This window comes from Falco cherrug, chromosome 3, assembly GCF_023634085.1.
Source record: "Falco cherrug isolate bFalChe1 chromosome 3, bFalChe1.pri, whole genome shotgun sequence".
Classification (NCBI taxonomy): Eukaryota; Metazoa; Chordata; class Aves; order Falconiformes; family Falconidae; genus Falco; species Falco cherrug.
In genome coordinates, this window is record NC_073699.1 from 95,006,943 (window position 1) to 95,020,821 (window position 13,879).

Here is a 13,879-nt window from a genome sequence, read left to right on the forward strand (position 1 = left end):
CAGCATGTAAATCAGAAAATTCAGTATCTGAGCCTCATCCATTGTAAAACACTGTGGCTTCCTTCATTTTCTCCCACAAAGAGTCTAACCTGGTAATTATTTTAATTATAGTGATTGGGGTACTATGTGACTTCTGAGAATGTTTGTGGCCTCGCATGGAGGCATAGCTTATACGAAATAGAAGAAAACTACGGACTTGTTTCATTCCATGCTAGCACACCTGTGAGGGTAAAACATAGGATGCATCTCAATTAGCAAATTAGTTTGGAGCAGGGGTTGTTTCTGAAGCCTAGCTCCTTAATGTCCTCTCTTACTATGTTTCCTTTCATGTCTTAAGTGTACAAGCTGGGATGCTTCCACGTGGCATGGAACTGGAAGATGCACTCCAGTATCAGTGCTCCAACCACTGACCAGAGTTCTGTCCCTGGGACCACACCAGAACTAAAGAAAAGTAACCTCCCCCTGCAACGTGTGTAGTGCAGACACTGGACCCTTAGCATCACAGTTTTGGGCTGCTTTACTTGTTAGCATAGCCAGAGCCAGAGGCACGTGAATGAGAGGCCCAGAACAGGGAAAGAGAGCACGCATGTTATTTGTGTCCATCTTATTCATGCTATATTAATTTATCTTGAAAGTTTAGCAGCAGAATAGTGGACAGGTGATAACGTAAAACCCAGCTCTGGAAACTGCAACCCTGCACCCCACTTCAAAGAACATATTAAAGAACTCCTGTGAATTGTCAAACAAATACAGCAAAACAGGGAGAGACATTATTAATTGCTAATGAGAAGTAAGTGCCCTGCTGTTGTCTAGGTGGGGAACATTTATCTCTGTTGTTCATCATTAAAGTATTAAGAATGCTTGCCACAGTTCCTGCAGTGTTAGTTCAAAGGCAGTGATTTACATTTGCAGGATAAAATCTTAGCAACGACACCTTGCGTTTGGTTCAGTAGGACCAGCACTTATAACTAATTGCCCTTATTATTATATTACCTTCTTTCTTTGCATGTATGCTCCTGTCCTCTGGTTTACCTTAGAAACTATCCAGCCTCAAAGCTGATTTTATCACTGCTGTAGATGCAAAGAGAGTAAATTGAAGGCATATTCTGCCCCCAAATTAACCAAGTTAGCATTTTAATCTCTTTTCTGTCATTTAGGGGACTATGAAAGACATGCATATGGACATTTGTGTAATGTATATATGTACATATGCATAAGCTCTTTACCTAGAGTATCAATCATTGATTATTAGCCTTTTAAATATCATTAATAAAAATGGAGTAATTAATTTTTATATGATGGATTTTTCGACACACTTTAAAAATACAAACTAAATGAGTGGGATTCACTTGGTGTTTCTGAACAGGAAAAGTCCAAACTCAATCTTCCTGTTATTTTTGAGAGAAAACAGCTATTTCAGGGAAGAAGCAGTTTGAACACCCAACCTAACATTGCAGTTCTAAGTTTGGAGATGGCCAGGCTTTTTGCAAGCTAGTCTTCTCCAATGAAGTTTGTTTTGCTAAATGTAGTGAATCAAATGAAAATTTAATCTGTCTTTACTTTGATTTATACTGAACAAGTACGTAGCCAACATTATAATAGCTTATTACCCAGTAACTGCAGATAGGAGCACCCTGCTGGCTGCAGCCTGCTGGGATCTTAGCTTTTCTGTGATTTTTATTTGAAGTCATATATGTGGCAGTATAGCGACTAGCAAGGAACACACTTGTGATGTATGTCATCCTACTTCTCAAAGACACACAAAACTGATGAGTCTGTCAGCTTTTTCAGTTATCATCCCACGAGTGTCAGAGGAGACAGCCTGGAGCTTCAGGAAGAACAGCTCCCCTTCCCTCCCAGCTCTGTGACAGTTTTGTGCCTTCGCTCCAAGAAAAATATGCTGGGCCAAAGCTCTGTAGACAATATCTTCATTTACCTCCATAGATTTACAGCCTCTAAGAATGTAGCTTTTTCTGCTCTCATGGATTCTGTAGTGTGATTCACAATATCTTTTTTTTTTTTTTACCCCTGCAAAGTTAGACAACCCCCAAATCTTGAAAAACACAAATATTCCTGTTATTCAGAGTGACATCATATTGTCTGAAAAAACCTCTGTGTTCCTGATCTGTGTTTCAGCTGCTTCTGAAAAGGTGTCATCAGATTGTTTGTTTATGATATCTTGGTTTTTTGTTGGTTTGTGGTGTGGTGGGGTTTTTTGGGTGGGTTGTTTTTTTTTTTTTGTGGGGTGCTTTCTTAGGATTTGAAGTGCCTAAGCTGAAGGCATCCTTACACAGTCTGACATCAACAAATGCAAAATTACTCCCCTTGTTATTTAAACTAGCCAGTCAGCATGACCTTTTGGCTCAGGCAGAGGCACAGTTGTTGGTATTCTTGGAGTGAGGCAGAGGAGAAAGCCTTTAAACATTTGCAGCATCTGAAGGAGGGTGGCCTGAGATACCTTACAGGGGTGTAACACAAAGGGGTACCGACCACCTACTCAGGAAAAATCAAAACCCTTCTAAAATACCTAAACTTGAACATTCTGAAACAAAAGCACTGGGAATGGCAAATAGTTTGTTAAAACTGCTCCAGGCTTACTGGTTCACTTTTTTTCTCAGCTTCCGAACTTTTTTACAATACTTACGACATGATAAAAATACTAATATGTACTTAATTACAAAGCCATGCCACTTCTTAGCCAAAGGGAAAAGGGGTGAAAGGAAGGAATTGGAAGCCTTGATATTGTAAGTCCTACAGATTTATGAAAATTATTGTAACAAACTTTGAAAAAAGGAAGGTGGAAAAGAGAAATCGACTTGCTTGTAATTTACAGCTTTATTTTCTTGGACCATACATATGAGTTATATATAGCACACAAGTGAATTAAAGTGAGAAAATTGTGACATTGAATTTTGCAGCTTTTTGCAGTGATTCTGTCTGTTAAACTGTACAAGCAAAATTCCTACTTTCCTTTTATGTTTTGGAGATACTTTTTTTTGTGTGGTCATATAATCTGGTATTAAAGTAAATGCTGTGTTCTGATTTCCATCAATTTAATTACCAGCTGAGTTTTCTTGCAGCACTTAAAAATAACGATGCCTCAGTCATCCAAAAATGAATTTAGTTTTCTTTGTGTGGCCTGGTTGCATGGACAGAGGAGGTATACCCCCAGTGATGAAGAAATATGGCTGTGGATTAGGAGGGGATATATTTCTGGCATACACTGTCAAAATTCTCTGGAAGTATGTTAAACTTTTTATTCTGTGTATCCATCCTTAAAATGCAGGGCACATGGCAGTGACATGCCTGCAGTCTCCCTTCGTATTTTGTGGTATACACACAGCCTTGAGAAGCGCATACCATCCTTCCTTGTCCAAAACTCTCAAATTACATCATTACTCCCTTTGGGTACGCCTTCATCTTGGCATCAGTCATTGCAAGGCTTGCTTTGGCTCTGTGTTTGTTCTCTTTTCAATGACACATCTTCTTGGAATGTAGTATCTTTTCGGGACATGTTCAGTCAGGGTGCAAGAAAAGAACATGGGACAGATTACCAGAAAAATCACTGCAATGCTGATATCTTGCTGATAGGCAAGGATCTCCACCATTGGCATAGCAAGCATCTTATTTTAATTGTTGTATTTGCTTTTTGGGAAGCATGCTGTACCTCTCTAGTCTTGTCACAGCACCGATGGCTGCAGCACCAAGACATTTGGCATCTTCTTCTACCTTTCAGGGAGCCGTGGTTTTTGCATGGATGCTTCACAGAGACAATGATTTCTTCCCACTGCTTCTTAGGAGGGGCAGCAGGAATTTCTGGCAGTGAAACTGTGTGTCAGACTGTAATTCAGGTGTTCCATATGGTGGACACAGACCCTTTGGGCCTTAGAGAGCCTGTCCTGCACGTTTGCTCAGGATGCAGACTGGGAGTTAAAAGTTTTGCCAGTAGACCTCTAGCTCTGCAGACATCCTGGAGAAGTTAAGTTTTGTAGTTCCTCCAGTTCTGTCATTGCTGTTAGTCTGCAGCTGGAAGGAAATTCCTTTTTTCATGGCACTCTCGGATGGGAATTTGTTCTTTAAAATCTCTTTCTGGGGTCCTGCACATGCACGCATCCATGAACTAAGAATTCAGACCTGCCTCTGTGTCCTTGGACATTACCCACTGTTTTTGGGTAGGTATGAGAGGAACAGCCATATGCTACTAAACAATGAATTCTGTGATGTTAAACGTAGATCTGAACTCAGGAACGGAGGTGAGGAGTGCACCACAGAGAACTGCCTTTGCCTCTCATTCACAAAATATGTCGTCTTGGATGACCTCTAAGTTTGTTGGCCAAAACACTTTAGACCTCCTTTGGTATATTACATTGTTCTTCCCAGTTCAGACAACTGGGTTTAATTTTCAACACATAATTATTCTACACTTCTTTGTGCATTCCCTCTTCATCTCCCCGAAACTAAATGCATTTTGACAGTTACCACCAAGGAATAAAAAATGTTATATTCCGTGGTTCACTGGATGCAGGACTGGGAAGTGAATCATTCCTTTCCCGCATAAGAGCTACCATGTACTGCATGGACTGTTGTTTTGGAATTTATAACTGTGTGTTTCGCATGATCCTGTATGTCCCTAGGAATCTTAAAAGTTCAGATGCAGTGGCTAGAACATATATTTAAACATTACTAGGTCTGGTCCACAGTAAGTGGCCTTATAGCCCTAGAGCCTGCTTCAGATATAGTCATTTTTAACACGTGCTTAACCGCAATACTTGAACCCTATCATGTGGCTTTCACAGACACAGATTTAATACCCTTCAACAGTAGTTCTTGGAGACTCTTTTAGCCAGAATACTCATTACTTCTTTCAAACATTTATGAAACTATTTTCTTCTTTTGTTCCCCCCCCCGCTTTTTTTTTCCTCCTGTTTTAGATTTCTACACTTGGTATTTTCTTCATCTCATTCATACTGTAGGCTTGAATAAAAAGTTAATTTTGTGTCAGCATCTTTAGCATTTGTGGGTGAAAAAAATCTTTTAATCTGTTTCCAATTTGGGATGCAGGTAGGCGTTTAGGTTTATACAGCTGTTTCTGGCTCTCAGCATTCATGAAGTGCTCCTTTTCAATGTCTTCCAAAAAGTGGTTTCATGAGAGATTTGCATATGCATTTATTAATCTGCCACAGCACTGGGAGTAACTCGTATGCTGAGATATTTTTCTCTTCTTTCAAGGACATTTTTGAATTCTGTTTTGACCATCTCAAGGATTAAGAACCAGCATTTATATATGTTTCTCCACTTTCAATATAAGGCTCTTTCCTATATGCTCAGGGAAATACATCCTTCTCTTCCACAACACTCCCAAGAAAGGTTCAGAAGACAGTCTAAAGATGTGAAGTCATTCTTAACATATTGACAGGCAAACCAGCTCATTAGGAGTCAACATACCGTCTTTCCAGGAGAATCCCTGTCCTGGAGCAAAACATCCCTCGTTGTTCCTTATGGGGCAACACAATTTTGCATTGCTCGTGGTGCAGGAAAACAAAATCTGTTTCATACGTACAGTGACAAAGCCTCAATCTCAACTTTTTTTTTTTCTTTTTTTAATTTATTGTAACGGATTGAATCTAGTGTTTGTATCCTTGTTTATAACCTGGCTTTAGCTGGCTCCGTAAGCTGGTAGCACTTTGCAGCAGGCATTCAGTAGGCGTCCCTCTTTTGGCTTTCTGTTATGCATCCATGTCTGGAAAGAGTACTTCCCTCTTCAGGGGAAGATTAAGTACTCAGTCTCTTCTCTCATTGTAATAGTTTACTGTATGGGCAGTAGCTGAGCAATAGGGGTTCCGACAAACAGTAATAATGCCATTTATCTGTGAATTAAGTTCCTTGGATGGGTTTACCATTCCCTGAAAAGACGTGCTGTTTTCCATCCGTCATTCATCCCTGTGGTGTTCAGATTATGGATTCCAAAGTGCTTTGGAAGCAAATGGTCTGCTTGCAAAGCGGTGGACCAGATTTTCTGCTGGCATACCTTGGCGCGTCTCTGTGCCCCATAGATAGAGCTGTTTGCTTGGGGTGAAGGCAGAGGTGTTCATTTAAAAGGTTGGGAGTCACAATTCATGACTCCCATAACTCATTCTGAGGCACATGCTTCTCCCACAAAAAAGGCCCTCAGGAGGTGGCGAACATCTGGCAAACCTATGTTAGGAAAGAGGCTTGTCCCTCCGTTGCTGCCTTGGGTTAGAGAGCGCTAAAATGAGGAGTGGAAGGAGTAAATACTAAACTATAAGAGAAGAGTTAAGTTTGCCGATACAGCTTTCTCCTCTGCCCTCTTTTATATCCATTAGTGCTTAGAGTGCTTCATTGCCATTACTAATTCTCCAGCAAGCTATTTAATAGATGAAAAAAAATTAAAAAATCTTACATGTGCATATAGCATATTGCAGTCATAAGGAAAGGGGTGTTATTGAGCACGTAGTGCTGTTAGCGAGAAATAGAGTGCTGCTGCAAGCTGCTTAGGATATCCTGTGGCTTTTCCCTGCAGTCTTGAGATATAATTTATACCTTTGTAAGGACCTTTGAATTTCCACGGTGGTGTAAACAGGCATTAGTGTAAGTAGGAATGGAGTGCTTTGTCTTCTTGTGCTTGTATTTTATACAGCTGAAAGAGAGAGCTGTATTAGAATTGTTACTTCCCATTTAAATATCTCTAATAGACAGGTCAGATTTTCAGCTAGTGTCATTAGTGTAATCTCAATGATATGTCAAGGAAACTACCCCAGTCTACTGGCCCTCTATCTCTAAATATTACTTATTTATAAGGCCTAAAGCCCTATTGAATTTTACAATTCAAATAATTTCTAAATGAAACTAAAACACTTGAAAGCAGGATAAACGATTAGCATATACTTCAGAACATGTTTCTACCTGTTAAGTTTTTTCACTGTGTTTGAACAGGTCTATCAAACGTTATAATACATCGTCAAATCCTGTAGTCTGCCCTAAAATCAGTTTCACAAGTGAGGAAGCTGCTAGTAACCCCTTCTGCAGAGAAGCAAATAACTGGAGAAAGGTCTCGGCAGGGCTCAGTTGCAAATGATGCACAGTGACCACGCTGAGGTTTTGACAGCCAGGGATCTGAAAGCATGGGAATATCAACCTGGTGTCACCCAGGGTTAAAGTTGCTCCCACTGAGGCACAGCTGCAGCTCTTACATGGCTTGGGTAATGTATTCGCAGATTTTTAAAACTGGGCGAGTTGGACTGGCTATGAATTAAACCGTATGCTTTATTATAGACAATAGACGTCACTGAACTTTTCCTATTAATTTGTTTTGAAAATAATGCCTTCCTAGCTCTGTGCTGCAGACAGTGAATGGGTTGGAAAAAAGTGACGATTGCCCAAGATTTATATGTACATTTTTTTAATCCAAATCTGTTGCTTTAAATGCTCATACTTTTTTCTCCCCCGAATTCTGAATTGGGCAATCAGGGCAACATAAATTTCCAAATAAAAGCAAACAGTGTCCTTTCAGCCTCCCCCCAAACAGCTCTTGGACAAGCTCTGAGGGGAAAAAAATGTTAACGATGCTTAAAGCTGCACTGACCCCAAAGTGAAGCTTTCCTGGGTTCGCTGCTGCACGGTCTCACTTTTCTGCAGCGTTTCGTAGGAGGTAATTTCTGTGCTGGTTAAGATTTGAAAGGGCTGGCCCGCAACCCGACCTCAATCAAATTGGAACAACATGTCACCAAAGGTCCTGGTCCCATGGTATGTGCTTGGAAATACAACTCCCCAGTGCAGAGAGGTTTCTGGCAATTCAGTGAAACTAAACTCAATTTCCATGGCTAGAAATTGCTGCAGGAGCATTTCATTGTGTTGCAGTTGTGGTCCTTTGTGTTGGGGGGGGTGTGGGGTGCGCGCTCACAAGTGTGTGTTGCTGCTTTACTGCTAACGGTTAGGGCAACTCTGAAAGTTTGATTTGTGGACAGAAATGACAAATTTCTGTTAAATTATTGACACAGAAGGGAAAATACTTTTCTCCTTTGAAGTTAACTAAAACCAAATGGGATTGTTTCCCCAAGGGAGAAGTAGGAGTTTAGTTATGATGCATCCCCTCCCAAAAATCTTTCAAATCATACATACTGTACCCTCTGTTTATATAAATATGAATTACATGATTGTGTGTACAGGGTCATTTGTAGTTCAAATGGAAATGCAATGCAGCTAGGCAGAGGCTATGGAGAGATCGAGGGGATTCTAGGATCTGCCATTTAACCCTTTTAAAACACAGTATGTTAAGTGGCTTCGAGTAGATCTGCGAGAAAGCTTTGGCCCGGCGCGAAACGGAGACGCTCTTGTTTTGCTGGTAAATCTGGGTTTCTGTGCAGTTTTAAACGAAGGGAGAGAGGCCGGCCGTTCCTCATTTACATCGTGGGCTCTGATTGTACATTGTTGTTGATGGTGACAACCAACAGTTTATGCTCTGCATTAAATTTGCTTATGTGTTCTCATCCAGCTGTGAAGTTCAAATTTTGCAAGGGATGTTTTCCCACATGCAGGATAACAAATTTGTCAGATTGACCTTAGGGTTGTTCTTTTCCAATTTGCCAGTTGATTTCTTTTTCATTTTAGCTAACTTAATAATAGTTGGTTTAAATGTTGTTAAGCCATAAATAAATTGTCTTCTGAAACATTTTTTCTCTGTCATACCATCGTGTTTCTGTATGTCAGAGGAAATACATATTTCTGGCTGGGTGTCTTTCTATCTTTTAAGCTGAGAGTTTAGCAAATTTAATTTCACCACAGGATATTCAGTTATGTTTTTGCTCTTACTATGTCGTTGGACTTCAGTTTCTACTGCCTTATGTCTCCTGCAAATTCTCTGAGGAAACTTAGGCAGAATTGATAATTTCCCTAATTTAGTAGCTCCGGGCAGTCCAAATATGATGCAAAGAAAGTAGGAATGTCATGACTATTGCCTTGTAGACAAAAAGTTTCATTCCCAATCTGGTGTGTCTTCCCTGCTCTCCCTGCCCCGCCCCCCCCCCCCCCCCCCCCCGCCCAGTTTCATCAGAGTATTCTCAGCAGCCTTGCAAGCTTTGGGTATTCTGCAGCTTATTTCATCTCTAAGAACGCCTCCTCTGCACAAAATTTCCCACTTAGATGAACTTTTCCACTGCAAATGGGAAGTAATCATCATTGGGTGTGTGTGGTGTTCCCTAAAGATTGTCAGGATCAGGCTAACGTATATGTTCTGCCTTCCTGAGACTGAGAAAGACGATTGAAGCTCCAGAAAAAACGTTGACATTGATTTGGAAATACTTCTTAGCATGGGCAAAGAAGACATGGCATCCAGCAAGAGCTCCTGAGCCAGATGACCTTTTTTTGCAGTGTTGGTGGCAAGCAGGGTGCAGTGTTTTGTGTGTTAAAAGACCTAATTCACTCCTCTGCTCTTGCAGGTGGAGTCCTTTCCGTGGCATCTCCTGCAAAGATGTTAGGAAAGCAGTCCCTGCCGTGCAGGGGAATAAGGGCTGACTAGAGCCGCATGCTCCTAAAAGCAGTGACCTGTACTTTCAGAGCTGGCCGTGGAAGGAGACTTTTGTCTTACCAAAGTGACTCGGGACAAACTAGCCTGTTAGCAGCAGGGAGTGTTGGGCAAGTGACTTTTTACGCAGCTTCTGACCTCTTCACTGCTGCATGTCCCATGGTAGTTCTCCATTCTTTATAAATCATTTCAGACGGTATCGAGGGATGTGTTTACCTTTCCATTAGCAGTGAATTTGCCAGAGCCACGTTCATAATGACCTGTTAATAAGAAGCAATGCAGGAGGATACAGTTTCAGAAAGCAAATGCTAGAATTAGATACACAGGTATCAGTATTGGATTCCCAGGTATCAGTATCTATTGACCCAACACTGTATCTCTTCTAGTCTCACCCCAGGTAATGTTAGAACCAGCAAGGTCAGTAGGCTTTTCCAGTTGAAATGGAAACAGGGCAGTTGTATGATCTGAAAGGTGTAGCAGTTTCTCTCATTTGGAGATCACTTTTTTCTTTTTTTTTTTTTTTTTTGACAGACAAAGCTATGTAACTAATACAGAGGGTTTGCTTCCTGAAAGTTAGTTTTCCAGATGCTTTATTCATGCAATCCTAAGAATCTTAGCTCAACATACTCCCACTGAGCAAAATACCCGAGCTGTTTAAAGGGGTGCGTGGATCATTGCAAACAGCACCACGCTTCTGTTCTTCCCTCTTTTGCTAAAGGCAATAAGAAATCTACTGCAGGCTTCTAAACCAGTTTGAGGTTGCCTAACAAAAGGTATGAGCTAGGAGCTGTAAACTGTTTTTAAAGCACAGGCCTCTTGAGAACATGGATTGTATTTTGTCACTTTTTACTCTCCACCTGCAGAGTCTGCAGCATCAAGTAAGAAGCATGAGTATAAACTGGCTGTGAAAACTTTAGGGTGGAAATAAGAGGGTTCCCAGTAGCAGAGCTCTGGGCTTCAGGAACAGCTTTCCAATAGGAGTAGGGGGGGCAAGAACAAACTGGCTAAATATCTGAAAGATCAATCATGATAAATTCATGAACAGGACAGCATGAAATGAGTATGCCAGCAGTGTAAAACTCTATGAGCTGGCCATGAGATACGATCACATGGGTCGTTTCTCTAATAAGTAATCAGTGATGCTCGGTGCTAAGCACTGTCCATTTATGCCTAGTTATTGCAGAGATACTGCCACGTGAAATTGGAGCACAATGGGAGAAATCAAGCCAAGCTGTTAAGCAAGGTGATATTCTATCAGTTACCATTGTCTTTCCTTACTGTAGCAACAGGATTATAGGCCTGTGACACCTAGCCAAAACCATAATGCAGAAAAGAACCTGATTATGTGAATTCAGTCAGTGTTATCCAGCATTTTTAGATTGCCACCCTATTCTAACCTTCCTATTTTATATAATGGCATTGAGCTCTTTCTGCAACCCAACATCCAGCCCCCGCTAATACTCCCAGCTCAAACCCATCCTCTCCACATATTCTTGCACTCTGAGCTCACCTACATTAGCCATGGTGGTGCTCAGCTTAAGTCCTCCGAAATCCAGTGCTCCTTCTCCCCTTTACCATCTCTCTGCAACCCTTTGTAGCTTGCCTGGTTCCTTCCACCTCCAGCCAGGGAAAAATGACAAGATTCTCTTTGTCGGTAAGGAGGTGTTAGGAGGAACTAAGGTAGGCTGGAAATAGAAAAGATCCAGCCATTTAAAAGTGCGATCTGAGCGTTTTACAAACATTTCACATCTCAGCAGTAGCACGCTGAACCTTAACTCCCTCATCTCCTTCATTATTTAACTCTACAGCTTTAATGGAACATTTTCTTAATGAGCCACAGTAAAAGAAGTAGGTAGTTCTGGCTGGGAATTTATCAACGGTAATTTAAATGTTGTTTTGTCCTTTGTCAGATGTGTGCATTAATTCAAAGCTCAGTTCAGTTCTGAAGAGTGAATCAATGGAAAAGGCAGTGAGAAAAGCTTCATGTCCGTGGACTTTCTTGCTCACTTTTCAAGTAATAATGTTTGGGGTTTGGTTTTTTTTTTTTTATCTGCTAGAACCTAAAAGTCTTAACCTGAGCGGGCAAAGTCAAAGAGGGTTTGCTCTGCTATCTACATGACAACCAGTAACAAAGTCCCTATTGTCCAAACTGCAGTTTGTGCAGCTGCATTGTCAAAACCAGAGATTTTCACCTTGTGATGCTCGGATCTTAGGGACTCCACAGATGGCTTCTAAGCCTCCGTGAAAAGTCACTTAAAAAGTGGGTTTGATAGTAGGCTTAAATTTACTTTCAGAGCTGCACTTCTACTGGGAAAAAAACCCAACCAAGTCTGCAATCTGCAAATTAAAAATAAATGTCTGAAGTTTATCCTACAGTCACATGGATGCTAAAAGCCCAAAGACTCATAGGCTTTACACAGCTGTTACTGGGGGGAGTTGTGGAGTGTGTAGATGCACCTGAAGGATGTATTTCATCTTGCATATTTAGCCTCTGTGGGAAGCTTTTGTGTTGGAGGTTAGAAGTACACATCTGTTAACTCTTGCTTAACCATCCATAAAATCCTTGTCATCAGGTGGATTACCTTTTCCCTCATACAGGTCTGATTACATGGGAGTTGCTCTCATTCAGTTTTATTACACTGATAGGTGTTTGGAATGTATCACACTAAAGCAGCCTCCAATAAGCTACACAAACTGTTCTAATAAAAACATAAATTGGTCGAAAGAAATCCAGAATCAGCATGCACAGCTGATGTGCAATGGCTGCAAACACAATTACTGCGATGCACAAGCTTGCAAATACTTGGTCAGGCACAGGTCTGAGGTCTTGGGTGAAATCTTTTCAACCTCCATCCTATTTATCCACTGAAGCGTGTTTCTGTGGAATTAGGTTCTATAAAAACAGTATATAAATATTTATATATATATGTGTGTGTGTGTGTTTTAAAAAATGTCAATGGCATTCTTCATCGCAAAAGTGTTCCTAAGCAGAGGCTGTTGACAAAAGTAGGTATGCAGTGCTGGTGGACTTGAAGTCTCTCACCTCTCTGACGAACATGCTTTGGAGGAAAGAACTCTCCGGCGGCCTCTGTGTCACTTCGGTGTGCTTTTGAGAAAGCATCTATAAAAAAGGCAAGCGCTGAATATATGAAAGTGCTGTTAGATTCACAGTACCTTCTGAATATATATGCACACACACAGATTTTACATAGGCAAAACATTTACCTTGGTGCAAATTTCATTCTTAAACCTACAGGCGTCTGGTTTACATGTGCTTTCGGTTTGCAGACTTAAGGTTGCAAACCCATTTGAGAATGAGACCTAAACCCTCATGATTTGCCACCCTTAGTTTTTCTTTTGTCAGCTTTTTTAATTGCCAGCTTTTTAAGGCAAGCTTGAGAAAGAAGAAACCTTACAATGACTCCAGTTAATATAGTGATAAGTGCGAAGAGGCTGAATTTGAATGGACCTTGAACATGTGCTGGCAATGTTAGCAAGGGACTTTGTTAATATATAGTACTCCAAGATGACTGTAAATTATAGTCAGTCAGAGCTGTCAACAGGAAAAGAAAGAGATAATTTGCAAATGCTGTTATGCTGGGTTTGGGAAGGGGTGTGAGAAACAACCATCGTTTGGTCTATTCTGCAGTGGACTGGATGGATCCATGATGCTGCTAAACAGGCCAAATGTACTAAAAGTGAAGCAAAGGAGAATTGTTTATTAGGTAATTATTTATCAATTAGTTTGAATATAGTGATAAAAATACATTTTCAAATTTGTAGTTTGAACATACCAATTTGCAGTGGCAAGGAGAAAAAAGACACCTTTTTAAAGATACTAATATGTTGTTGCATGGAGATACACTCCATGGGATTTTTTGAAGTTCTTAAATTGCCTGATCCCTGTTTAAATTGGTGGGGACTCCTGACAGGCTTTTGGAAATTCTTGTAGTGCCTCACAGCATGTTTGGTCCTTAAATATGCTTTAAAATCCAGCCTAAATGACTGCACTAATATTACTTCACCCACTTATCACCTGAGGGCAATAACTTACAATTTTCCTTTGGATTTTATGTTTATGGCTAATATTCACAGAGGTTGCAGTGACTATACAGGTGTCAGAGGCTACCAGGACAGGTATCCTGGTGAAGGAGCAGTGATGTACTCGGGGTTATTGGGCCATGGAATCAAAGGGAGCAGAGTTAGGTGGTGCTGGCTTCCTACACATGAGGGATGGGGATTTCTGCGTTCAGTCCTCAATAGACAGGCGAAAATCCCAGGCAGCCCAAGACAGAACCAGCCAGGCTTTTGGGTATGGGGCAATAGCAGGGGGACGAT